At 47.6% G+C, this 25,880-nt stretch overlaps 1 protein-coding gene across 4 annotated transcripts in view; it reads left to right on the top strand.

The window, feature by feature from the left end:
• GAL3ST1 (galactose-3-O-sulfotransferase 1) overlaps nt 1-25,880 on the top strand; it is a 225,912-nt gene that overhangs the window by 79,291 nt on the left and 120,741 nt on the right. The gene's annotated exons all lie outside the window — the stretch shown is intronic.

Genomic DNA, 25,880 nt, shown 5'->3' with positions numbered 1-25,880 from the left:
TTGTGCGTCGTCAACCAAGAAAGAGGAGGGAGGCAGGCTACCTCCCTCCTCCAACTAAAAGGTAGGGGGGCCGGGAGGGGGTTCTTTTTTCACTCAACCACCATGGATTTTTTCAGAGAACGCTGGGAGGGGGGAGTTGGGTTGGGCTGGAGTCATTTTTCTGGAGGTTTGGGGGGGCTGTGGGCATAGGCGTAGTTTGACTGTTTCATTTGAGGGGGCAAAGAATGGGCGGAGCATATTAGCATATCATTTGCATATATACATATGCAAATGAATATGCTAATATGGAGGAAGGAATTGAAATTTACAGGCAAAATATCACAGATGCACATTTCAAAAAGCTGACACATTTCAATTAATAAATTATGAATAAAATACTTTTATCTACCTTTGTTGTCTGATCATTTAGTTTTTCTATTCGCTTTGGTCCCAGTGTGTTCTGTTTTATGCAGTGTCTTCTTTCCAGTAGGCTTCCCTCTGCTCCCCACCCTCCCAGTCCCATCCATCTCTTGCTGCTTCCCTCTGCTCCCCACCCCTCCCAGTCCCATCCATCTTCTGTTCCTTCCCTCTGCTGTGCCTGACCTCTCCCAATCCCATCCATCTCCTGGTCCATCCCTCTGCTCCCCACCCCTCGCAGTCCCATTCATCTCTTGCTCCTTCCCTCTGCTGTGCCTGACCTCTCCCAATCCCATCCATCTCCTGGTCCATCCCTCTGCTCCCCACCCCTCCCAGTACCATCCATCTCTTGCTCCTTCCTTCTGCTCCCCACCCCTCGCAGTCCCATCCATCTCTTGCTCCTTCCCTCTGCTCACCATCCCTCCGTCCCATCCATCTTCTGCTCCTTCCCTCTGCCGTGCCTGACCTCTCCCAATCCCATCCATCTCCTGGTCCCATCCCTCTGCTCCCCACCCCTCCCAGTCCCATCCATCTCTTGCTCCTTCCCTCTGCTCCCCACCCCTCCCAGTACCATCCATCTTCCCTCTGCTCCCCACCCCTCCCAGTTCCATCCATCTTCCTTCTACTGCCCCCCCCCCCCCCCCGCGAGGTCTAAGATCGTGACTCCGTTTACCCCCTCTCTTCCTCCCTCCCTCCCTCCGGCGCAGGCAACAGTCTTCAGCTTTTTCAGCATTCCTGGCAGCGGTAGCGATGTACACGCTGCCTTCGGTCTGCCCCGGAAGCCTTCTCTTCAAGTTCCTGTTCCCACCTATGCGGGAACAGGAACTTGAAGAGAAGGCTTTGGGGCAGAGCCGAAGGCAGCGTGTACATCGCTACCGCTGCCAGGAACGCTGAAAAAGACTGCTGCCTGCGCCGGAGGGAGGGAGGAAGAGAGAGGGGTAGACGGACACGCTCCTCTCCGTCCGCTTGGCTTCCCTGCCCTCTCTGTCTACGTCCCGCCTTCCTCTGACGTCAGAGGAAGGCGGGACGCAGACAGAGAGGGCAGGGAAGCCAAGCGGATGGAGAGGAGCGCGTGCCTGCATGTGTTTTTTTTGTTTTTTTTTTTTTAAACTAATGGCGCGGCGGCGCTTCATCGTCGTTTGGGGGGCATTGCCTCCCCCCCCCCCAGTCTACGCCTATGGCTGTGGGTCTCCATCCCCCCCAAACCTCCAGAAAAATGACTCCAGCCCAACCCAACTACCCCCTCCCAGCGTTCTCTGAAGAAGGTCTCCAGCCCTCCCTGAACCTGGGGGGGAGGGACCGGAGGTCCGCCGGACCTCCAGCCCCCTGTTAGCAGGTTTGCTTTGGGGGGAAATGGGGGCCTGCCAGCGTGCAACTGCATGCTGGACAGGGCTCACCATTCCTCCCCAATGATCTGCAAACCCTAACACCAGCTCTGGTAGGGTTTGCCACGGCCAGCAACCCAAATTTTGGCGCGCTGGCCGCTGACCATTGGGGATAAATGCGCTAAGCCCTGTTTAGCATGCATTTGCATGCTACCTGCGCAAAGAGCCCTCGAGCGCGTTGTTTCACGCACTCGAGGGCTCTGATCATGCGAGGTTAGCAAACACCGGCGCTAGTACGGCGCTAACACCCTCTAGCGCCAGCGTTTGCTTTTGATCATGAGGGTGTAAATGACACCTAGCACAGTTCCTGGAACAGTGACAGGAAGATAGGGTTTTCTCTCCAAATTTAATTTGGTTAAGATAGGTGTAGGAAGAAGTTCCACCAGGAAAGGAAACCAGGGATTACACATCACTTTTTGGAAGGAAATCTTCGGGCCCCCACGCAAGAAAGAGTCTCACGCTTCCACCATCTTACAAAGTTACATAGGGGCTCATTTTCAAGGCAGACTTAACAAAATTCCACTTAGTGCTTTGAAAATACACCTCATAATAACTTATGGAATTTTGTTAAGTATAAAGTGCTTTGAAAATGAGCCCCATGGTAACCTATGAAACTTTGTAAGTCTAAGGCAGGGTTGTCCAACGTCAGTCCTCAAGGGCCACAATCCAGTCTGGTTTTCAGGATTTTCCCAATGAACATGCATGAGATCTATTTGCACGCACTGCCTCTATTGTATGCAAATAAATCTCATGCATATTCATTGGGGAAATCCTGAAAACCTGACCTGGCGAGGGCCAAGGTTGTGCACCCCCTAGTCTTAGGGGGCCTTTTACCATGGTCTTAGGGGTCCTTTTACCATGCTAATCAGCAGTGCACATCCTGAAAGACAAGGTCTGCTCAGCTAATACTGCCCCAGACATCACATATATACTGTTACAAGTTACATTTTCCCAGAAATCATGTGATTTCCCATAAACCAGAACCATTAGGTAGCCTTATACCATATATGGATTGGTCATGTATTCTATCAGTCTCTCCTGATGTGTTTGCACGTGAACAGTCGGTGGCCATTGTTTAATTACTTGTGAGTTCTGTGTCAGTTCTGCGTGCACAGCCAGAACAATACCCTTGTGTCCTCTCTCTGTCTATCTCCCTTAGCCCTCACTGTGTCCACAGCCTGTCAGCAACTGCCAAGGTTACATCCACCTTATATGAAAAACATACCCAGCTGCAAATTAAATGTTATGAAGTGTCAGTTCTGAGCTCCTGAGAAATCAGTGATTGTTACACAAGATGCTGAGTTAGTAGGCTAACATGTGAGAACCAAACTGGGCAAAGTACAGGCCTTAGGCCTAACCCTTAGGAACAGTTCAAGCATAGAAAGGCATATACATCAGTGACGCCCTTGGTTCTTCTTTAGGCAAAGGGGAGACAGTTTTGAGCTGTTTGAAATTGTTCACACACAAACCCACTGGGGGAGCCATCCCTTTACCGCCTCCATCCTAACTGTTTTTCATTTTCTGTTGTTGGTCACTAGTGTTCACACTGTGAACTTCACAGACCCTGAACCTTTTGAGCTCGACAAGGTCCAAGCAGGAGACTGGGTCCTAATCAAAGTTATCAAGAGGGAAAATTGAGCTTCACTTCGCTGGGAAGGTCCATATCAAGTACTCCAGTATACTTATCACACTGCAATAAAGTTGCAGAGGTTGTTGCTGAGATTAAGCAACCAGAGTAGACCAACTTCTTGCAAGGGTAAGTCCGGCTGCAATGGGGAGGTGCTTCAACAGGAAACCTCGTCTCAAACCTGGTGAAAAAAATAACAACCCAAGCGAGAATTTAGTGTTGAAATGGAGGCCTTACCATCTAATCCACATGACACTGCTCCTGTCTATTCTGGACACTTTTGCATTTGGAGTCTTGCCCCAACATCATCTTTCCTTGGAGGAGATTCTTCCTGGAACCATTTATCTGATCTTCGCCCTTCACCTACTGTTTTGTCTGGATTTGCTGTGCGGTAAGTACACACTTGCTGCATGGCAGTTTCCTGGGGGATCCGTTACCACCCACTATATAGGAGGCGGTAAGGGCTCCCATGCTAACCTGGCAGTAACACTGCCCGATTACCGCCAGGTAAACCCCTGATGACAAAATAAAAAATAATTTTTTTCATGCCAGAAATGGTGTGCAGTGGGGACAGCACTACTACTGGCTTCTGCACTAGTTCCAGATTGGCGTGCTGCAAGACCATGGTAGGCATGCTGTTCCTTTGTAATAGGGCCCCTTAGTGCTTTGAAAATGAGCCCCATAATCCTTTCAAGAAAATCAGTTAATCGTTTAACTTATTAGTGGAATATAACCACAAGGGCATGGTATGGTCGCACATTCAATATGGCAATACTAGAGCCTAGCTAAGGAACAGGTTAATTTGAGTTAGTCTTCACTGAGCCAAACTTTCTTCCTTGGGCCATCACCATCCAGCTGGATAGGCAGTACCTTAAAAAGTGTAATTAAACTCCCGAATTCGTTGCCAGAGAATGTGATATAGGTGGTTAGCTTAGCGGGGTTTAAAAAAGGTTTGGACGGCTTCCTAAAGGAAAAGTCCATAAACAATTATTAAAATGACTTGGGGGGGATCCACTGCTTATTTCTGGGATAAGCAGCATAAAATGTATTGAATTTGTTTGGGATCTTGCCAGGTATTGTTAACCTGGATTGGCCACTATTGGAAATAGGACACTGGGCTTGATGGACCTTTGGTCTGTCCCAGTGTGGCAATACTTATGTACTTATGTGGAGGATAAAGGATATTATTTTTTTTGTTTTGACATTTATATCCCACATTGTCCCAAGCAAACTCTGGTTCAGTGTGGCTTACATTTGAAATTACAGTGAGACAGAATAATAGAAGTCAGTAGCATCATGGGAGCAAGTAGATGGATATGTCTGAAACATTTAACAAAGTTGAGATTAGTATATATACCCAACTGGGCATTTAAAAGTCTGTCCTGTCCTTTAGTGATGCCACATGTTCAGAAATCATAGCCATAAGTATAGACAGTTATTCAAACACTGTCACATGCACAAAGGCATCCATGCACACATTGCAAAAGTAAACTACTACTACTATTTAGCATTTCTATAGCGCTACAAAGTGTACGCAGCACTGCACAAACATAGAAGAAAGACAGTCCCTGCTCAAAGAGCTTACAATCTAATAGACAAAAATAAAGCAAGCAAATCAATTAATGTGTAGCGGAAAGAGGAGAGGAGGGTAGGTGGGGCGAGTGGTTACAAGTCAAAAGCAATGTTAAAGAGGTGGGCTTTCAATCTAGATTTAAAGATGGTCAAGGAAGGGGCAAGACGTAGGGGCTCAGGAAGTCTATTCCAGGCGCAGGGTGCAGCGAGACAGAACAATAACAGCTTCTACAGAATACATCCAAAACTCAATTTCCATAGCATCTCACAGGTCAATCCAGAGATGAGTGGGTTATGTCCCTCTATCAGCAGGTGGAGATAGAGGGAACCTCAGAGGTTTACTATATGTGGACCTGTGCATCCATCTTAATCTCAGTATTCTCTCTTAGCAGGGTGGATGGACATATCCTGTGCTGCTCTCTGAGCTTTGCTCCTAACCTGTTCCCTCAGGTTTAGTTGAGCTGAGGTTATTGACTGGGCTTGGCCACTTTGGAGTACACTTGGTGGTGCCAGGTCCCTTCCCTGCCTCTCTTTCCTAACAGCATGTTCAAATTCTGCTATATAGCTCTCCTGCCTCTTAAAAAAAAATACCAAGCTTACAGAAGCTGTGGCTCACCTGTGGGTCAACAGTCTTTGAACTCTGGAGTCCTGGCTTCAAACCCTTTTATGACACTATTTCACTAAGTGCACTTCTGCAAAGGAATAACTCTGTGCACTGTCTGATCGCAGGGAGTTCTTTATTTCTCAATTCTGTTGCTGTTACACTCCTACCTTGCTACTTCTGGCGGTGGCCATCTTGAGAGGTTAATCTGAGGGGCAGCCATCTTGAGAAGTTCATCTGTATCTGTATCTGTTCCTGAGAGGCAGCCATCTTGAGAAGCTTATCCTTATGGGTGTGCCCAATGAGAGTCCTCGCCTGGCAGCTGTGGCAGGGATCCTCTGAGGGAGGCCTATTTAATAGCAGAACACTGTCAGCATTTTGCTTTAGCTTCAACTTCGGTGGAGTTCCCTGTTTTCCTGTGTCTGGTGAATTTGACCTTTGCCTGAATCCTGACCATTTTTTTGTTTGCTGCTTGCCTTGACCTTTGCCTGAATCCTCCTGACCATCTCTTTGTTTGCTGCCTGCCTTGACCATTGCCTGAATCAGTGGCGTAGCTAGGGTAGTTGACACCCAGGGCCGGTCATTTTTTAACACCCCCCCCCCCCCCCCCCCGAAATCCAGTACTAGGCATACCGAGAATACAAAACACTCAGGACCTATAGAGCAATTCTACCATACCATAAGCAGTAATTTGTACGAGTCACACAAGGAAAAGGAAAGCATCTTAAACACTACAGTGAGCACTAGAACATCAATTCACCTATTGTAAAACGAAAACAGACAGATCGTAGATCCTGCACAGTCAATGCCAACCGAAAGCCATGTCTTTTTCACAAATACAGATACACCCTAATCCACTATAGAATAAGTAATCATAAACTTTCTATTTAGACAAAAATTAAACTGAACCCCCAATGCCAGACTCTGCATACAATGCAACACCACAGAAACAGAAAATGTCCTCTAGTACTGTGCAAAATATAAAGACAGCAGATGTAAATTTGAAAAAACTAACAAATACCAATCACCACTTTACAAATTAACAAATAGAAATAAAACAAATAATATCATTTTATTGGACTAATACATTTAGCTTTCAGAGGCCAAAACCTCCTTCCTCAGGTCAATTCAGTATAGTACTGTTAGTGTCCTATCCTGACCTGAGGAAGGGGGTTTTGTTCTCCGAAAGTAAAATTAGTATAAAAATTAGTATTAAAGTTAGTATTAAAATTAGTCCAATAAAAAGATTACCTTATTTACATGTTCTATTATAAACATTTATTAACACAGCTACAATACTACTTTATCCTAAAGCAAAAAAATAAAAATATATATTTACAGTTCGTTGTCTCTGGTTTCTGCTTTCCTCATCTTTTCACTGTCTTCCTTCTATCCAGCATCTGTCTTCGCTCTCTCTCGCTGCCATCCAGTGTCTGCCCTCTCTCTCTGCCCCTTCGATCCACTGTCTGCCCTCTCTCCCTTCCATCCACTTCTGCCCCTTCCATGCACCATCTGCCCCAGTCTGCCATCTCTCTCTCCTCCTTCCATCAACATCTGCCCTCTATCTCTGCCCCTTCCATCCACCATTTACCCCAGTCTGCCCTCTTTCTCTCTCCCCTTCCACCCACCATCTGCCCTTTCTCTCTGCCCCTTCAATCCGTCTGCCCTCCCTCTACCATCCATCCAGGGTCTGCCCTCCCTCACGCTCCCCCCTTCTATACCCTCTCTCTCTGCCCCCTCTTTTCAGCCCCCAGTTCCAGCCCCCTTATTCCACCTGCCCCTAGTTCCAGCCCCAGCCCACATCTCCCACCTGCCCCCCTTTTCAGCCCCACTATCCCACCAGTCCCCAGCCCTTTTCTCCCATCAGTCCCGAGCTTCAGCCCCCAGCCACTTCTCCCTGCCCTCTTTTCAGCCCCTAGTTTCAACCCCAGCCCTTTTCTCTCACCAGTCCCGAGCTTCAGCCCCAGCCAGTTCTCCCTGTCCCCTTTAAAGCCCCTAGTCCCCACAGTTTCAGCCCCCTTCATCCACCACATGCCTTGCATCCCCCCTTTTCAGCCCCAGACCCATTCTCCCACCTGCTCCAGGCATGGACCCATTTTCCCTCCTGCCCCCTTGTCAGACCCCAATTCAAGCTTCAGACCCCTTCTCCCATCTGAGCACTCCCCTCCCCTCTCTGAGCACCCATCTGAGCTCCCCCACCCTAATCCCCTTTAAGCACCCCTCTGAGCTCCCCCACCCCTCCCCAATCCTCTTCTCCCCTCCTTGATGCTCTCCCACCCTCCCTAATCCCCTTTAAGCACCCCTCTGAGCTCCCCCACCCCTCCCCAATCCCCTTCTCCCCTCTTTGAGCTCCCCAACCTCCCTAATCCCCTTTAAGCACCCCTCTGAGCTCCCCCACCCTTCCCCAATCCCCTTCTCCCCTCTCTGAGCTCCCCCACCCTCCCTAATCCCCTTTAAGCACCCCTCTGAGCTCCCCCACCCCTCCCCCCCTTCTCCCCTCCTTGATGCTCTCCCACCCTCCCTAATCCCCTTCAAGCACCCCTCTGAGCTCCCCCACCCCTCCCCAATCCCCTCCTCCCCTCTAATTCCCCACCCTCCCTAATCCCCTTTAAGCACCCCTCTGAGCTCCCCCACCCTTCCCCAATCCCCTTCTCCCCTCTCTGAGCTCCCCCACCCTCCCTAATCCCCTTTAAGCACCCCTCTGAGCTCCCCCACCCCTCCCCCCTTCTCCCCTCCTTGATGCTCTCCCACCCTCCCTAATCCCCTTCAAGCACCCCTCTGAGCTCCCCCACCCCTCCCCAATCCACTTCTCCCCTCTCTGAGCTCCCCACCCTCCCTAATCCCCTTTAAGCACCCCTCTGAGCTCCCCCACCCTTCCCCAATCCCCTTCTCCCCTCTCTGAGCTCCCCCACCCTCCCTAATCCCCTTTAAGCACCCCTCTGAGCTCCCCCCCCCCTCCCCAATCCCCTTCTCCCCTCTGAGTCCCCCCCCCCCCGACCCGACAGCTGAGATCTGTTCTCCTGCTGCTCCTACCCTGTCCTGCCTTAAAAAAAAAAATTTTTTTCGAAGCGCCGGAGAGCGGCAGGCAGCGCACCTCGCGTCTGCCCTGCTAGTAAAGAAGATCTCGTCGACGTCGTTGTCCTTCCCACACTGAGTCCCGCCCGCCCTCGCGGTAATAGGAAGTTGCCTCAGAGGGGGGCGGGACTCAATGAGGGAAGGGCGATGACGTCAGCGAGATCTTCTTTACTAGCAGGGCAGACGCGAGGCGCGCTGCCTGCCACTCTCCAGCGCTTCGAAAAAAAAACTTTTTAAGGCGGAGCAGCGGGAGTGGAGCACCCCCCACCCGATGACACCCAGGGCAGACCGCCCCCACCGCCCTGCCCTTGCTACACCACTGGCCTGAATCCTGACCATCTCTTTGTTTGCTGCCTGCCTTGACCTTTGCCTGAATCCTGACCATCTCTTTGTTTGCTGCCTACCTGGACCTCTGCCTGACTTCCGACCGTACTCTCGGCGTGCCTCTTCTCTCGGCTGGTGTCTCGAAGTCCTGTTGCCCCTGGGGCCTGGGGGCTCAACCCCCAGAGGAAGGGGTCGCTCCAGGTGAAGTCTCGGAATTGTTTGGCCGCCTTGCGGAGCTCAGGTCCACGTTTGTCTCATTTGTGCTTCGCTGGGCATAGGAGCTCACAAGCGTAACAGTTGCTGTGAGTATTTGTCTTTTTGAATTTAAGGTGCTTCTGGTCTCCTTTCTGCACCGGTCCAGGAATCTTCATAGTAATGCTTAGGGGGAGCGAGGTGTTTGGCAGGCTCTTCGGCTGTTTGTTTGCCTGCGGCCGCCATTTTGTTTGTATACTTCGACAGTGTAATCGGCATCCTGGTCATTTTTTTTCTCAGGAGCGAGCTCATGCGATTCCCACCCCTTTCTCCGGGCTGCCTGTTGCTTCCCTCTGGTTCATTGGCGCTCATTGCAGGAGTGCTATTGTGACAGTGATCCTCGGTGCTTCTTGCGGATTTGATTTCCTGCGCTCCTTCAGTTGTCCTTGCATTGCTGCACGTGGCGGCACAACAGGGGAGGCGCGCTTTCTTCTTTAGGTGCATCTGTTGCTGTAATTGGCAATTTTGGGCTGTAAGTACAAGACAGTTCATTTTCTTTACTTTTAGTTGTAAAATGTATGGGGAGATGTTCTCTTTAATCTTTGGCAGGAGAAGACGGGTCCTGCATCAATATTTTTGGTTCCCTGTTTATGAGAGCAATCTAGTTCTGTCTGATAATTAGGTGGTGTACAAGTGAGGTGAAGTGAGCGTTTTCCTCTATACTGCCATTTTATTTTGCATGTTCTAGTGTCCTCATAACATCACTTAGTTATCTGTAGTTAACTTTTCGCTTGTAAGTCCCTGACCCTTATTTACAGTGTTGTGTTTGGCTCTTTAGATCACAACTTTCTACTGTGCTGGGGTATGTTGGAGATGACTTTTAGTAGTGAAATTGGGGACTGGCATTTCAACTGTTGATTTGGCCCTCGCTTTCCTCTTTTGCTAGTATTTTGTGACCACGGCTGGCACAAGATGTTTTAGATTTCTCTGTGCTGGAAGTGATTACTCCTGGTGCCCGGGGAACCAGAGGTCTGACCTGGGCATTGAGCCCCTGTCATTTGCCTAGGAGCTATGCAACCTGATCATGGCCTTCTCTTTTCTCTTTTTTTTTCACTCTTGCCCTTTCAGGGCATGGCAGTACACATGGTGTTTACTTAGAGTCAGGTTTGCTGCTGTTGACACCATGTTTCTGGGAGAAGTGTTACATTTGGAGTTGATTGCTGAGGCTAGTGCTATCCTCGCAGAGTTCTCTTGATCTCCATGGTTACCTGCACCCTCTATGCTAACAAGGTAGCAGTTTCGCCAGGTGCAGTGTTTGCATTAAATTGGTTTTCTTATGGAAGTGACTGACTTTCAACCTTGGTTCTCTGCCACACTTTTTAACTCCAGTTCGCTGCCAGTTCTAGGGCACAGCCACACCAGCCAATTATTGACACTCCCTGCAAGCAGTTAGCTCTGGCTTGGGCATCGGACAACTGAGATGGCTTCCACGTCGCATTTGGCAAGCTACCTTTTTAAAAGTATCTGGTGCCTGGACAAGATCTCCGCTGGGGCCTTTGCTCCTGTCCACGGGCGTCGGGCCTTGTGTGATCTCTGGACACAGACCCTTACGTTGACTCTGGACATCGAGTTTGGCACTGTCTTGGGAGGTCGGGCCTTCATTGTCCTCTGGACATCGAGCCTCTTCCATCACTGCATGTTGAGCCTTCCCTGATTGTGCCTTCTTCCGACTCGGACTCTAGTCTTGCTCCGTCTTGGGATGCCGAGCCTGGTGCTGGCTCCGGTGATGGCACCCTACCCTGTCTATGGATTTTGGGCAGAGTGCTTTTGCAGGCATTTGGGCCTTGTCCTGTCTCAGGTTCACGGGTTTGGCTACATCTCTAGTTCTCAAGATTGGCTCTGTTTTTGCCTGCCAGCCAGTGGCGTAGCAAGAGGGGGGGGCGGAAGGGGCGGTCCGCCCCGGGTGTCAGCACAAGGGGGGCTGCTCCGCCGCTCCTGCTGCTTCCAGGCACCCCCGCACCCAAAATCCCCCCCCATAGGTGCCTCGTATAACCCTCCTCCTCCTTCCTTCCCGCCCTCGGCAGCCCTCCTCCTCTCCGCCCCCCCCCCCCCCGTGTCATAACCCTTTTACTTCCCGTGGTGGCAGCGACATCAGTTACGTTACGAAGAAGGCACTGCAGGCTCCCCTCCGGCTTCAGCTTCTCCCTTCGCTCTTCACACAGTGAGTATCCTGCCTTCGCGATAACGCATTTCCTGTTTCCGCGAAGCCAGGACACTCACTGTGTGAAGAGCGGAGGGGAGCCTGCAGTGCCTTCTTCGTAACATAACTGACGTCGCTGCCACCACGGGAAGTAAAAGGGTTATGACACGGGGGGGGAGGCAGAGAGGAGGAGGAGGGCTGCCGTGGGCGGGAAGGAAGGACTCAGAGGGACAGGGACTGTTAAAGCGAGCAGAGCTGCTTTGCTGCAGCGCTAGCCCTGTGTTTGTGGGGGCAGCAGTCAGGTGAAGGAAGGAAGGAACGGAGAGGGTAGGGGAGAGAGGATAATGCTGGATATGGATGGGAGGGGAGAGCAGGTGGAGAAAACAGATTGCTGGACATGGAGAGAAGGGGAGGAAATGGAGAGAAGGGGAGGGCATGGGGAGAGAAGAGATCGCTGGGGAAGAGGGGAGGGCAGGGAAGAGAGGAGAATTGCTGGACGTGGGTGGATGGATGGAGGGGAGGGCAGGAAGGAACGGAGAAGAGGGCTGTCGGGGAGCTGAGGGAGGGCAGGGAGAATCGCTGGACATGGAGGGGAGGGCATGGGGAGAGAAGAGATCACTGGAGAGGAGGGGAGGGCAGAGGAGAGAGGAGAATTGCTGGACGTGGATGGATGTAGGGGGCAGGGGAGAGAGGAAATTTGCTGGATATGGGTGGATGGAGGAGATGGCAGAGGAGAATGGAGAGTTCCTGGACATTGATGGAGAATTGCTGGATATGGATGGATCAATGGGGGCAGGTGAAAGAGGAAATTTGCTTGATATGGGTGGATGGAGGAGAGTGCAGGGGAAAATGGAGAGTTGTTGGACATGGATGGATGGAAGGGAGGAAAGTCAGGAAGGAAATGCACATGGATGGAAGAGAGAAGAGAGGAGAAATGTTGGACAAGGATGGAGGGGAGGAAAGACAAAGGAAGGAGATGCACATGGAGAGAGGGCAGATCCTAGATGGAAGGGGCAGGGAGAGAGGGCAGACTTTGGATGGAGGGGACAGGAGAGAGAGGGCAGACACTGGATGGCAGGGAGAGAGAGAGAGAAGGCAGATGCTGGATGGAAGGAAGACAGTGAAAAGAAGATGAGGAAAGCAGAAACCACATTGAGCCTGCAAAGAGGTGGGAAAATGTGGGATACAAATGCAGCAAATAAATAAATAAACCAGAGACAACAAACTGTAAGTAAAATATATATTTTTATTTTGTTTTGCTTTAGGATAAAGTGGTATTGTAGCTGTGTTAATAAATGCTTATAAATAGAACCCTGTCAGACTGTCATAGTAATGCTTGAATGTTTTCACTTATATACACTGTCAGCTAGCACATTTGCTTATTTCCGATCTGACGAAGAAGGGCAACCTTCGAAAGCTAATCAAGAAATGTATTAAGTTATGTCCAATAAAAAAGGTATCATCTTATTTTCTTTTCCATGTTTTATTTTGTTTGATTTCTATTGATAACCTTAAGAGTGGACTAACACGGCTACCACACTCCTCTACTTAAAATAGAACATGGAAATAAGGTAATCTTTATTAGACTAATTTTAATATATTTTGACTAACTTTCGGAGAACAAAACCCCCTTCCTCAGGTCAGGATAGGATATTGTAAAATCATTATACTGTACTGATCTGAGGAAGGAGGTTTTGGCCTCTGAAAGCTAAATGTATTAGTCCAATAAAATGGTATTATTTTGTTTCTGTGGTGTTGCATTGTATGCTCAGTCTGGCCTCTTGGGGGTTCAGTTTAATTTTTGTTTAAATAGAAAGTTTGATTCTATAGTGGTTTAGGGTTTATCTGTGTTTCTGAAAAAGACACGGCTTTCAGTTGGCATTGACTGTGCAGGATCGATGAACTGTACTATTCTGTCTGGTTATGTTTTACAATAGGTGAATTGATGTTTTAGTGCTCACTGTAGTGTTTAAGATGCTTTCCTTTTCCTTATGTGACTCGTAGAAATTATTGCTTATGGTATGGTAAAATTCTTCTAGAGATCCTGAGTGTTTTGTATTCTCGGTATGCCTAGTACTGGATTTGGGGGGGGGGGGGGGATGTTAAAAAATGACCGGCCCCGGGTGTCAACTACCCTAGCTACGCCACTGCTGCCAGCTCTTTCTCTGTCTTGGGATGCCGGGACTTAACTGCCTCTGGTTTTTGAGCTGGTCCGTTCAAGTTGTGTTTCTGACTCCAGCCTTTGCTAATGGGTTTCCCTCCACCTTGGTCTTATGATATTACACCGTATTGGAGGTTGAGTCTGGTTCTGTTTTCGAATTCAGCTTTGACTCCATTGCTTGGGGTCAGGCCACACTCCTTTCCCTGACTTTTGGCTCTAGATGCCTAACCTTGCTCCAAGTGTGGAGCTCGAGCCTCTTTCAGCTGTTGCTTTTGGCAGGTCGTGCCTGGTTCATTGTCCGGAGGGTCGCGTTTGCTCCTCCTCTGGTTCTTGGGCCTTGCCGGTGATGGAGGTTGGGTATTCTTCTGTCTCTGGCTGACTTCCAGGCTTGGTCTCTGTCGCTCGTGCCTGGCTTCTTCTCTGATAGGGAAGCAGGGATCCCTTGCTGCATTTTGGGTCTAGATGCCAAGTCTTGCATGGTCTCTGGCGGGCGAGCTTATCCTTCCTGCCACAGGGCGGTATCAAGCCAAATCTGGCTATGGTTCGGGAGGTGGGCCTTGCTGTTTTATAGGGGTTCAAGTTAGCCTTCCACCTCTGGTTTTGGTTCTTGCTCGGTCTTTTGGCTGTCGGTCTTGTTCCACCCCTGACGGATGAGCCGGGTATTCTCGCCGACTGTCAATCCTTAGGCTGTGTCTGCCTGGCCTGCATGGCAGTTCTAGCCCCTGAGTCTTGCCTGGTGTCTGGCTATGGCGGCCTTCTTCAACTATGTCTGTTGAGCCTTGCTTCATCTCTGACTTGCGAGTCTTTTAGGGGCTAGCTAAGTAGCTGCTTGTTGTGGCTATCTACATTGCGGACTGGAGTGGATTTTCTGCCACCAGATGGCAGTTTTAATCCTGCAATCTGGGGGAGGTCAGCGGGTGTTGGCCTTCCTCGTTCAGTCATCAGATGTCTTTGCGCCTTGTCTGGTTGCAGAGTATTTTTCTTTTTAGCAGTTGGACCTGGCTGCTTTCATAACTCCGGTTATATTGCTTCTACTGGTCCTGGAGAGCGTTTCTTGTTCCATCTCGAGATGGTGAGTTTTCTCGAGATTGAATCCCTCCTGCTGCCTCTGTTTTTGGGATCTGGCAACAGTGCTACCTGTTGGGGCTTGTTTGGTATCTGTGGTTCCACCCTACTTTGGGATTGCTTTGGTACATCCCACTCATCTCTGGATTGATCTGTGGGATGCTATGGAAGGTAAAATTAGTCCTTACCTGATAATTTTCTTTCCATTAGTCCCAACAGATCAATCTAGAGGCCTGCCCTTGGTTGATATTGACTGACTATTTGCTTTCTCACGCTTTTTTAGGATTCTTAAAAAAAAAAAGAGAGAATTAAACAAAGCATTAGACTGCAGTTTACTATTTTGGATATTTCCCTCTCGCAGGAGCGGTGGAGGAGGGGAGCCTACTTGGCCTAGATAGAGGCAGAAGAGAACTTCCACGTTTGCCTCTTTGCGGATGATACTAAACTCTGCAACAGGGTGGACACCCTGGAGGGTATGAATGACATGAGGAAGGACCTAGCGAAGCTAGAGGAATGAACCGATATTTGGCAACTAAAGTTTAATCCAAAAAAAAATCAGGGTCATGCACTTGGGTCACAAAAATCCGAGGGAACGGTACAGTATAGGGGGTGAAGTGCTTCAGTGTGCGAAGGAAGAGTGGGACTTGGGGGTGATTGTGTCTGATGACCTTAAAGCTTTCAAACAGGTAGAAAAAGAAACGGCCAAAGCCAGAAGTACATAAGTAGTGCCATACTGGGAAAGACCAAAGGTCCATCTAGCCCAGCATCCTGTCACCGACAGTGGCCAATCCAGGTCAAGGGCACCTGGCACGCTCCCCAAACGTAAAAACATTCCAGACAAGTTATACCTAAAAATGCGGAATTTTTCCAAGTCCATTTAATAGCGGTCTATGGACTTGTCCTTTAGGAATCTATCTAACCCCTTTTTAAACTCCGTCAAGCTAACCGCCCGTACCACGTTCTCCGGCAACGAATTCCAGAGTCTAATTACACGTTGGGTGAAGAAAAATTTTCTCCGATTCGTTTTAAATTTACCACACTGTAGCTTCAACTCATGCCCTCTAGTCCTAGTATTTTTGGATAGCGTGAACAGTCGCTTCACATCCACCCGATCCATTCCACTCATTATTTTATACACTTCTATCATATCTCCCCTCAGCCGTCTCTTCTCCAAGCTGAAAAGCCCTAGCCTTCTCAGCCTCTCTTCATAGGAAAGTCGTCCCATCCCCACTATCATTTTCGTCGCCCTTCGCTGTACCTTTTCCAATTCTACTATATCTTTTTTGAGATACGGAGACCAGTACTGAACACAATACTCCAGGTGCGGTCGCACCATGGAGCGATACAACGGCATTATAACATCCGCACACCTGGACTCCATACCCTTCCTAATAACACCCAACATTCTATTCGCTTTCCTAGCCGCAGCAGCACACTGAGCAGAAGGTTTCAGCGTATCATCGACGACGACACCCAGATCCCTTTCTTGATCCGTAACTCCTAACGCGGAACCTTGCAAGACGTAGCTATAATTCGGGTTCCTCTTACCCACATGCATCACTTTGCACTTGTCAACATTGAACTTCATCTGCCACTTGCACGCCCATTCTCCCAGTCTCGCAAGGTCCTCCTGTAATCGTTCACATTCCTCCTGCGACTTGACGACCCTGAATAATTTTGTGTCATCGGCGAATTTAATTACCTCACTAGTTATTCCCATCTCTAGGTCATTTATAAATACATTAAAAAGCAACGGACCCAGCACAGACCCCTGCGGGACCCCACTAACTACCCTCCTCCACTGAGAATACTGGCCACGCAATCCTACTCTCTGCTTCCTATCTTTCAACCAGTTCTTAATCCATAATAATACCCTACCTCCGATTCCATGATTCTGCAATTTCTTCAGGAGTCTTTCGTGCGGCACTTTGTCAAACGCCTTCTGAAAATCCAGATATACAATATCAACCGGCTCCCCATTGTCCACATGTTTGCTTACCCCCTCAAAAAAATGCATTAGATTGGTGAGGCAAGACTTCCCTTCACTAAATCCGTGCTGACTTTGTCTCATCAGTCCATGTTTTTGTATATGCTCTGCAATTTTATTCTTAATAATAGCCTCCACCATCTTGCCCGGCACCGACGTCAGACTCACCGGTCTATAATTTCCCGGATCTCCTCTGGAACCCTTCTTAAAAATCGGAGTAACATTGGCTACCCTCCAGTCTTCCGGTACTACACTCGATTTTAGGGACAGATTGCATATTTCTAACAGTAGCTCCGCAAGTTCATTTTTTAGTTCTATTAATACTCTGGGATGAATACCATCAGGTCCCGGTGATTTACTACTCTTCAGCTTGCTGAACTGACCCATTACATCCTCCAAGGTTACAGAGAATTTGTTTAGTTTCTCCGACTCCCCCGCTTCAAATATTCTTTCCGGCACCGGTGTCCCCCCCAAATCCTCCTCGGTGAAGACCGAAGCAAAGAATTCATTTAATTTCTCCGCTACGGCTTTGTCCTCCTTGATCGCCCCTTTAACACCATTTTCGTCCAGCGGCCCAACCGACTCTTTGGCCGGTTTCCTGCTTTTAATGTATCTAAAAAAATTTTTACTATGTATTTTTGCTTCCAACGCTAATTTCTTCTCAAAGTCCTTTTTTGCCCTCCTTATCTCCGCTTTGCATTTGGCTTGGCATTCCTTATGATCTATCCTGTTACTTTCAGTTGGTTCTCTTCTCCACTTTCTGAAGGATTGTTTTTTGGCTCTAATGATTTCCTTTATCTTACTGTTTAGCCACGCCGGCTGACGTTTAGTCTTTTTTCCCTTTTTTCTAATACGTGGAATATATTTGTCCTGAACCTCCAGGATGGTGTTTTTAAACAGCATCCACGCCTGATGCAAGTTTTTTACTCTGCGAGCTGCTCCTTTCAGTCTTTTTTTCACCATTTTTCTCATTTTGTCGTAATCACCTTTTCTATAGTTAAACGCTAGCGTACTTGATTTCCTAGTTTCACTTCCTTCAATGCCAATATCAAAACCGATCATATTATGATCACTGTTATCAAGCGGCCCTCGTATCGTTACCCCCTGCACTAGATCATGAGCACCACTAAGGACTAAGTCTAGTATTTTTCCTTCTCTTGTCGGCTCCTGAACTAGCTGTTCCATGAAGCTGTCCTTGATTTCATCAAGAAATCCTATGTCCCTTGCGTGTACAGATGTTACATTAGCCCAGTCTATATGCGGGTAATTGAAATCCCCCATTATTATTGTGTTGCCCAGTAAGGTATACACATATGTTTGTCTTGTTGGGCAGACTGGATGGACCGTGCAGGTCTTTTTCTGCCGTCATCTACTATGTTACTATGTAGTGCTGCTGAAAATTCACCACTAGAACACTTATATTAGGAATGTTAGTGCAGTCAGCTGAGGAACTGGGTTCAGCTCTTTGTGATTCTAGGCAAGTCACCTAATCCTCCATTGCCCCAGGCACAAAAACTTAAAGTACATGCATATGATAACTGTAAACCGCTCTGGTTGTACTACAGAAAGGTGGCATATCAAATCCATGACCCTTGGCCCTTTCTCTCTGTCCTTGTGTAGCAAAAGGCACAGGTTTGTGGACATCTAAAGGTGTGGCCTCTGGAACTGGTCTAGCTGCTCCGGCTCATGTCACGCACACTGCCTTTTTAAGTCCCTACCGGCCTGAGCTGGATTTAAACTGCTGACCTAGAGGTGAACGCCGCCGTGACAATTTCCCAGAGCCAGCCCTTACATTAGATTTCCTGGATTGCAGTCACCTTAGTGTCCTCCTTAATCTGTTGCCACTTTAATGTTTTTAGTAGGTTAATGTTACTTCACTGTGATGCCTGGTTCGCTTTCTGCTCCTGGTGATGGAGAGAGAGAAGGCAGGTATGCCACTGAAATATGAGTTCAGAAAACATAACATTAGAGGCTTGCAGCAGCTTCGTGACACCAAAGTCAATAACGGACTGCTGTCTCTCAAGTCACAATAAAGCATCATGTTATGAAGGTCATTTTAAAACAGGACTGCTTGGCAGAGAAGGCACATATGTCTGCCCCAAAGCAAGTTAAATGAGTATGTGTATGTTCTAGTAGAAACCAGTGCATGTGTTTTCTTTTTTTTTTCTTTTTTTTTTTTTTTAATAAAATACACTTGTAAATTCCAGTCCATCCCCTGCTTTGCCTATTCTCCATCCCCGGGAATATTCAGTGCACTGCATAAAAGTGGACACTGTTTTCTGAGTGCCTACATCCCTGGGCAATTTTGCAAGGGCTGACTTGAACTTGTAAAACCCTGCTGTACACACTCAAATTGCTAATAAAGTTACCTGTTATGTGCATGTATATGTGTGTGTGGAATCTCTTTTACCTCATTCACTCCTCTGTTTCCATCTTCCTTCTCACAGCAGTAATGGCCTCACCCCTGTTTCTCCCCGCATTTTTCCCCCAATATTTGACAAGTGAGACCAGGAATCCTGTGCAATCTGGAGCCCATTTGGGCTCACTGTAATTCCCACTGCAGTGCACGCAGGGAACTGTGGTCCTTAATTTGTCAATTAAGAAAACAGGACTTCAAACCCAACACTATTCTTTTAAGCCTGGCCTTGTCCCCTTTCTTAACACTGCCCCTCTCATATATTTTCAACATTTGAACTTTGTTAAAAAAATAGATTTGGCCTTGAAAACTTTCAAAAAATATGCAGTAGGGGCAGCCCAAGTCAATCTGCCGCCTGATTCAGGGATGAGATGTCGCCCCATCCCTGTCTGGCCAGTCTGGAATCCCCCCCTTCCCTCTTCCCCACGTTTACTTTCTTTTTTTTTTTCTTTTCCAGAAGGCGGCAGTGGCAGTGATTCCTATAGGCTGCCCCGCTGCTGGCATCGGCCTCTTTGCTCTACAGCGTCCTGCCTCTGAGGAAAGAGGAAGTTACATTAAGAGGCGGGCTGTGGTAGGGAGAAGAGGCCAGTAGCAGGGCAGCCTATGGAAATCACTGCCGCCTCTTGGAAAAGAAATAAAATAAGGTAAACATAGAGATGAGGGGGGAGAGGGCCCTCCATGGAGAGTTCCGCTTGAAGTCAGTATTGCTCCCCTCCCCCCCTTTCTGGCTTGTTAATATGGTATACCTGGACACTCATTTGTGGTTGCGGGGGGTGCACTGGCAGTTCTTGAATGAATGTTATTTCTTTGTGTCAATTATCAGTCTTTATTGTAGACGCTCTGAATTAACCATTATTTATTTTTTTTTAATGTGTGTGAGCGTGCTTGCGTTGTGGTTCGTGCACCCTCTCTTTTCTAGCCCATTAACATGGTATACTCAGACACTCATTTGGGGTTGGGAGGGATGCATTGGGAGTTTTTGAATGAATGTTATTTCTTTGTGTCCATTATCAGTCTTTATTATAGACGCTATGGATTTTTTTTCTTCTCTACAGTTAAAAGGGGGAATCATCCAATGCATATAAACGTGACCTTTTGACCTTCTGCACAGTCATGCAGTGGGTCGTCTAGGTTAGGTGAGGGGAATCAGGGTGTTTGTCTTGGGTGGGAGGCAGGGTGGAGGGGGTTCAGTTTTGGGGGATTGTTTGGTGGTTTGTAATGCTGACCTGGATGGTTACTGGGTTAAATGAAATGCTGATTCCTGCTGTGTTTTGTCTATATTTCCCGGGGGGGGGGGGGGGGGGGGGGGGGGATTCCACAGGATGAAGGATTTCTGGGTGAGGGCTTGGCACTTTGGAAGTCTTTTGTGTTTCAATTTTAGCGATTTCTATTATTTTATGGAATTGTGATCCTGTCTAACCCAACAATTCCTAGATTAGTCTCCTGGAATTTGTGGGGAATTACCTCACCCATGAAACATACTAAGATTCTGTCTGTGTTACCACGCCATAAAGTCTCACTGGCTTGTCTCCAAGAAACTAAGTTGTCGGATGCTGAACATTTGAAATTTCGTCAGCGGTGGATGGCCAAGTGTTTCTTTTCTTCCGCCCAGGGAAGAAAGGGGGGGAGGTGTGGCTGTCTTTATTAATAAAAACTTGCAGTGTCAGACTCACATGGTGGCTAGTGATGAGAATGGGAGATATCTTTTGCTGCTTTATTTGAATATTATGGGCCAAGAGGTCTTTCTACTTAATATATATGGGCCTTATGTTTATGATCATACTTTTTTTCAGCATGTGGTGCGGCCGGGCACTCTACAGCTCCTTGGATCATCCTGGCTGGTATGGCAGGAGAGGAAGGGGTCTTCCTTATTTGTGCAAAGTGTTTGTCATCTAGTGGGTCCTTGGCGTCTATTAAATCTGGATGTCTGAGATTATACCCACCTTTCTTATTCCCACTGTACCTGGTCTCATCTTTATTATATTCTCGTAGATGCCACCCTTTTCCTACAGATTATTCATGCTGAGATTGGTCCCATGGAGATTTCTGATCATGCCATAATTTGGGTGGATATATTTAGGCTCTTCATGGCTTCCCTCTTTATCTGTTTGACAACTCCCACTTTCAGGATTATTTGCTTCAGAAATGGTCCCTTTTTGCAGAAGCTAATGCTTGTCATGAGTCAGAGCCCCAATTGTATTGGGAGACATCAAAGGCAGTCCTTAGGGATGATATTATTTCACCATTTTTATCACAAGATTTTTACAAAAACTTCATTGGCTACCAGTACAATACAGGGCTAAATTTAAAACTCTATGTCTGATCTTCAAGACCCTGAAAGGAAATGGCCCTGAGTACCTGAAAAATAGGATGATCCTCCACACACTGCCAAGGACACTAAGGTCCTCCCAAGGGCTTTCACTAACCACACCCTCTCCAAAAGACATTACATGATGTGTTACCCGCAAGTGAGCATTCTCCAGAGTAGCCCCCACACTCTGGAATGCACTGCCTGAAAGGCTGCGCTTAACACAAGATTATCTCTACTTCAGGAAGCAGGTGCCGCGCGCGCCTGTCCTCCGTTGTTCTGTGCTTCTCTGCCCTGGAACAGGTTACTTCCTGTTCCAGGGCAGAGGGGAGGCGGGGTGCAGGCACCCCCCCCCCCCCCCCGGCGGCGTGCACCCGGCGGCGGGGGGGTTCCTTCATGGGGGTGTCCTTTCGCCGGGGCGGGGGTCCGCGCTGCATCGGGGGGGGGGGCGCTGCACCCAGGGGGCAGGGCGCATCGGCGATCCGCCCCGGGTGCCGGCCCCCCTAGGAGCACCACTGGAAAGGCGGTATATCGGGTCCCATTTCCCTTTCCCTTTAATGGTAGAACCTTAGGACCAAAGATGTTCAAACTAAAGCACACACTTTAAGATGACGGGGGGGGGGCTGTTTCCTTGGCTGCAGGCACAGAGTTAGCAAGCCCAGGAATCGCATGTGTGTGTGTGTGTTTGTGGCGTTCCCCCCTCCCCCAGTTGTGTTCTGGGAGCTCTCAGGTTTGGGTAGTGCTGCTCTCACAGGGCCTGGGTTATCTGAGGAGCCACTGAGGTCATTCATCTACTTTTCACAGCCCGCTTCCTTTTATTTTTAGCCAAATCCGTCAGCCCTGATAGGCGGGAGGAAAGGTGGGTAATCGGAGCCAGGGAGAGGACAGAGCTCCTGCCTCCCTTCCTTCTCCACCTCCTCCTGGGAAGGTTCTGAACTTGGCCTGCTCCAGGCAGATGGATTTGTTGAGTCATGTGAGGTCAGTTACTCACACACACACACTGTTCAGCGTGGGCAGATGGGAAAAATTTTCCCCACCCCAAATCGGCCCTAAACCAGCCCAAAACCCACCCAAAGTCAAACCCTGCCTCCAACGTCACCACCCCGCCCCCTGATGTCACCTCTGATGTCGTTAGCCCCACCCCTGATGTTACCTCTGATGTCATTAACCCCGCCCCTAATGTCAACCCTACCCCGGAAAAGCTTCTATTGGACCAAATTGGACCAATAGAAGCCCCTGAAAAAAAGCGCAAACCCCGCACAGCTGCAACGAAAAAGAAGCCCAATTTCCCGCAGCCCGCAGCCTTCGAAAATTTCCAGCATCCTGGCTTAAAAACCAGCCCAGTTGGGTGGGAAACCCACCCATCTGGCAACACTAACTGGAATGAGTGAAATTAAAAAAAAAAAGGGGGGGGGGGAGGAGGTTTGAATGTAGGAAATGTGCTGGGAGGCAGCTAGACAGAGGAATGCAGCAGATTTATTCTTGTATAAGGTAATGTCTGGTTACAGCAGGGGGAGGAGCCAGGGCTGAGAAGAACTCAACTAAAGCTTTAGATAGTTGGGAAACGTGTGTCTCCCCTTGCCTCTCCCCCCTGTCTCGGCTTTGGGCTACAGCCAGGTTGTTAAGAGAAAACATTTTGTTTTAAACTCTTTTTATAAAGTGTGGTTGCCATGTTAGTCCACTTGGATGCAGGGAAATAAAGATTGTTAATGAAAAAAAAAATAACTTGACTACTTTTTGGGAGCTAACATACCCCCCCCCCTCTCATCTTTCTCCAATCCAAACAGAATTTGTTATATCAATAATACACAGTGTGTTTCTTCTAGCAGAAAAGGTGCCGGTACTACTCAAATGCTAGGACACCCTTCAGGAGTGGGGTGATAACTGAGGGACCCACCCACCCCATAATAGCCAGACCCCCTGCAACCAGTCACAGAATCTATGACAAGACTGAATTGGTGTGTAGAGCCTGAGCTCTTTCATTAAAACTTGGAGTCCATGGGTCAATTTTAGCAGACAATGGAAAAGGTGCCGGTACTCAGAACCCCCTCAAAAAAAAACCCTGATAATACATGAACATTGTCACTGTAGTTTGAATACCTCAGAAAACATATATAGACAGACAAAATGGTTGGCACTTAACCTAACCATTACTCCTCTATTCAATACCACTACCAATCTGTCTGTATTATGCATTTGCATACCTTAATTGTCTTTAGCTGTTTAGATCTATTAGTCTGTCCCTATGAACTATTGTGTAGTCAGATGTACTGTGCTGTCCTAATTTGATTGTCTCTGTTGTTATGTCCTTTAGATTGTAAGCTCTCTTGAGCAGGGACCGTGTCTCTTCATGTTTGACTGTACAGCGCTGCGTAAGTCTGGTAGCGCTTTAGAAATGTTGAGTAGTAGTAGTAGTAGTAGTAGTGAAAGCTTGGCTCTTCAACCAAGCCTTTAATGGAAGAAGTAACTAACTCCTTAGTCTCACTCACACACACAAGGAGTACTCAGGCTGCATATGCTGCAGCAGGACATGTTTATCCACTCCAACCCTAGCTGAGATAATATTTAACCATCTCTCTGACCTTGTGTGCAACTTTCTTTAAATCAATCGCCTTACTTTCCTTACCCTTCTATGTGTTACGTCTTTGCTTTACCCTTCGCTATCAATTACAATGTTCTATTACGTATTGTGTTGACATTGTAAATAGTATACCATGTCATACTTTGTATTGTTTTTGAATATTTTTACTGCTGTAATTGTCTATTGCTCATGTTTGATCTATTCTTACTGTACTTTGCCTTGAGTGAATTCCTTCAAAAAGGCAGTAAATAAATCCTAATAAATAAATAAATAAATATATGTGTTACTGTGCGCATAGAATCTCACAGGAAATTATTCAACTTGAACACAAGGCGGCAAAGTGAGTGTATCTTGCCCTGCCCTTCCTTTCTCCTCGAGATTCAATGCTGTTGGCCCTTGCAGCATTGAACTAGTTAATTCACAAGCATACCAAAAAGCAGCTTTTTCTTTGCTCTTTTGCTTTTCATAGATTTGGTAATAAATCTGGCAAGTTGTTAGCAAAAGTTACAAAGTCATGGGCTGGTAATCATTTTATTCCATCCTTGCTCGCACGTGCATCATTCACTTGCTGTTGCAAAGCTTCTGCATGATTATTATGCCTCCATATATTCCACACCTGAGCCACTATCCAGTCCTCCCATTTTAGATTATCTGGAGGGTTCTGGATTGCCGCGACTTTCTCCGGAGATTCGGGCCCAACTCAATGCTCCTCTTAGAGCAAAAGAGATCCAGCGAGTGGTTAAATCTCTTAAGAGTGGTACAGCGCTGGTACCAAACGGGTTTTTGGCTGAATATTAAAAGATCATGATGCTACAAATTTGTGGCCTGTTGTCCTCCTTTTTCGATGCTTCCATATCATCTGTTTTCTTCCGTATAGTTTCTAATGAAGCTTTGATTACGTTACTTCCCAAGCCAGGGAAACCCCTAGACCATCCAGACTCGTACAGACCAATATCACTCATTAATGTGGACTTGAAGATCCTATCTCGGGTATTGGTGGACCGGCTCGCCCCACATATTCCATCTCTAGTTGGTGAGGGTCAGGTTTGGTTTGTCCGTAGCTGTCAGTCTTGATTAATGTACGTAAAGTTTGCCTGGCTATTTTGCAAAGTTATAACAACAAGGAACCCTTGATTGTAGTGAGCTGAGAAAGCCTTCGATAAGGTGCGCTGGGACTGTCTTTTCTCAGTGCTAGAGTATGTGGGCATCGAGGGCTGGGTTTTTTTTCGTGCTATTAAGTCGCGTTATTCTAAACCAAAAGTATCTTTAGTCGTCAGTGGACTATGGACATCTCTGTTTTCAGTAAATAATGGGCAACCCTGCCGCATACCTTTATCACCTTTACTATTTCTCCTTTATTTGGAACCCCTGCTGTGCACTGTGCAGCTTGATTGCTATATCATGGGTATTAGCTTGCCCTCACTTTCGGTTAAAACTTTAGCATTTACAGATGACATTCTAGTGACTTTGACACGCCCACAACAATCTCTGTCAGGTTTAATTAATGCAACAGATGAATTCAGTTATTTTTCTGGTTTTACATTGAATTTGCATAAATCAGTGGCCTTCCCAATCCAACCTACAATTAGGGAGTCTTGGGTAGGCGAATTCCCCCTCTCATGAGCGACAGGACCACTCAGATATTTGGGTGTCCTCATTCCATCTGACTTTTCTCATTTATATGAGCTTAATATTGACCCCCTTTGCTCTTTTACTAGACAAACGTTACAGGCGTGGCAGTTGCTGCCTTTGTCTATTATGGGTAGAATCGCCCTGCATAATATGACGGTGGTCCCGAAATGGACGTATATGTTGCAAATGTTACCCATATTTCTTAAGCATAAAGGTGAAAAGTTCTTGACTCGACTTCTCACGTGTTATATTTGGCAGGGTAAGCATGCCAGGCTACCAGCTTCTCAACTTTTTCTCCCTCAGCTTAAGGGTGGGATGGAGCTGTTAAATGTCAAACTTATTTTCAGCGGCTAGTTGT

The sequence above is a fragment of the Microcaecilia unicolor genome, chromosome 11, assembly GCF_901765095.1.
Source record: "Microcaecilia unicolor chromosome 11, aMicUni1.1, whole genome shotgun sequence".
Taxonomy (NCBI): domain Eukaryota; kingdom Metazoa; phylum Chordata; class Amphibia; order Gymnophiona; family Siphonopidae; genus Microcaecilia; species Microcaecilia unicolor.
The sequence above is the reverse complement of the archived record's forward strand: the minus strand, read 5'-3'. Positions and strand labels throughout refer to the sequence as shown.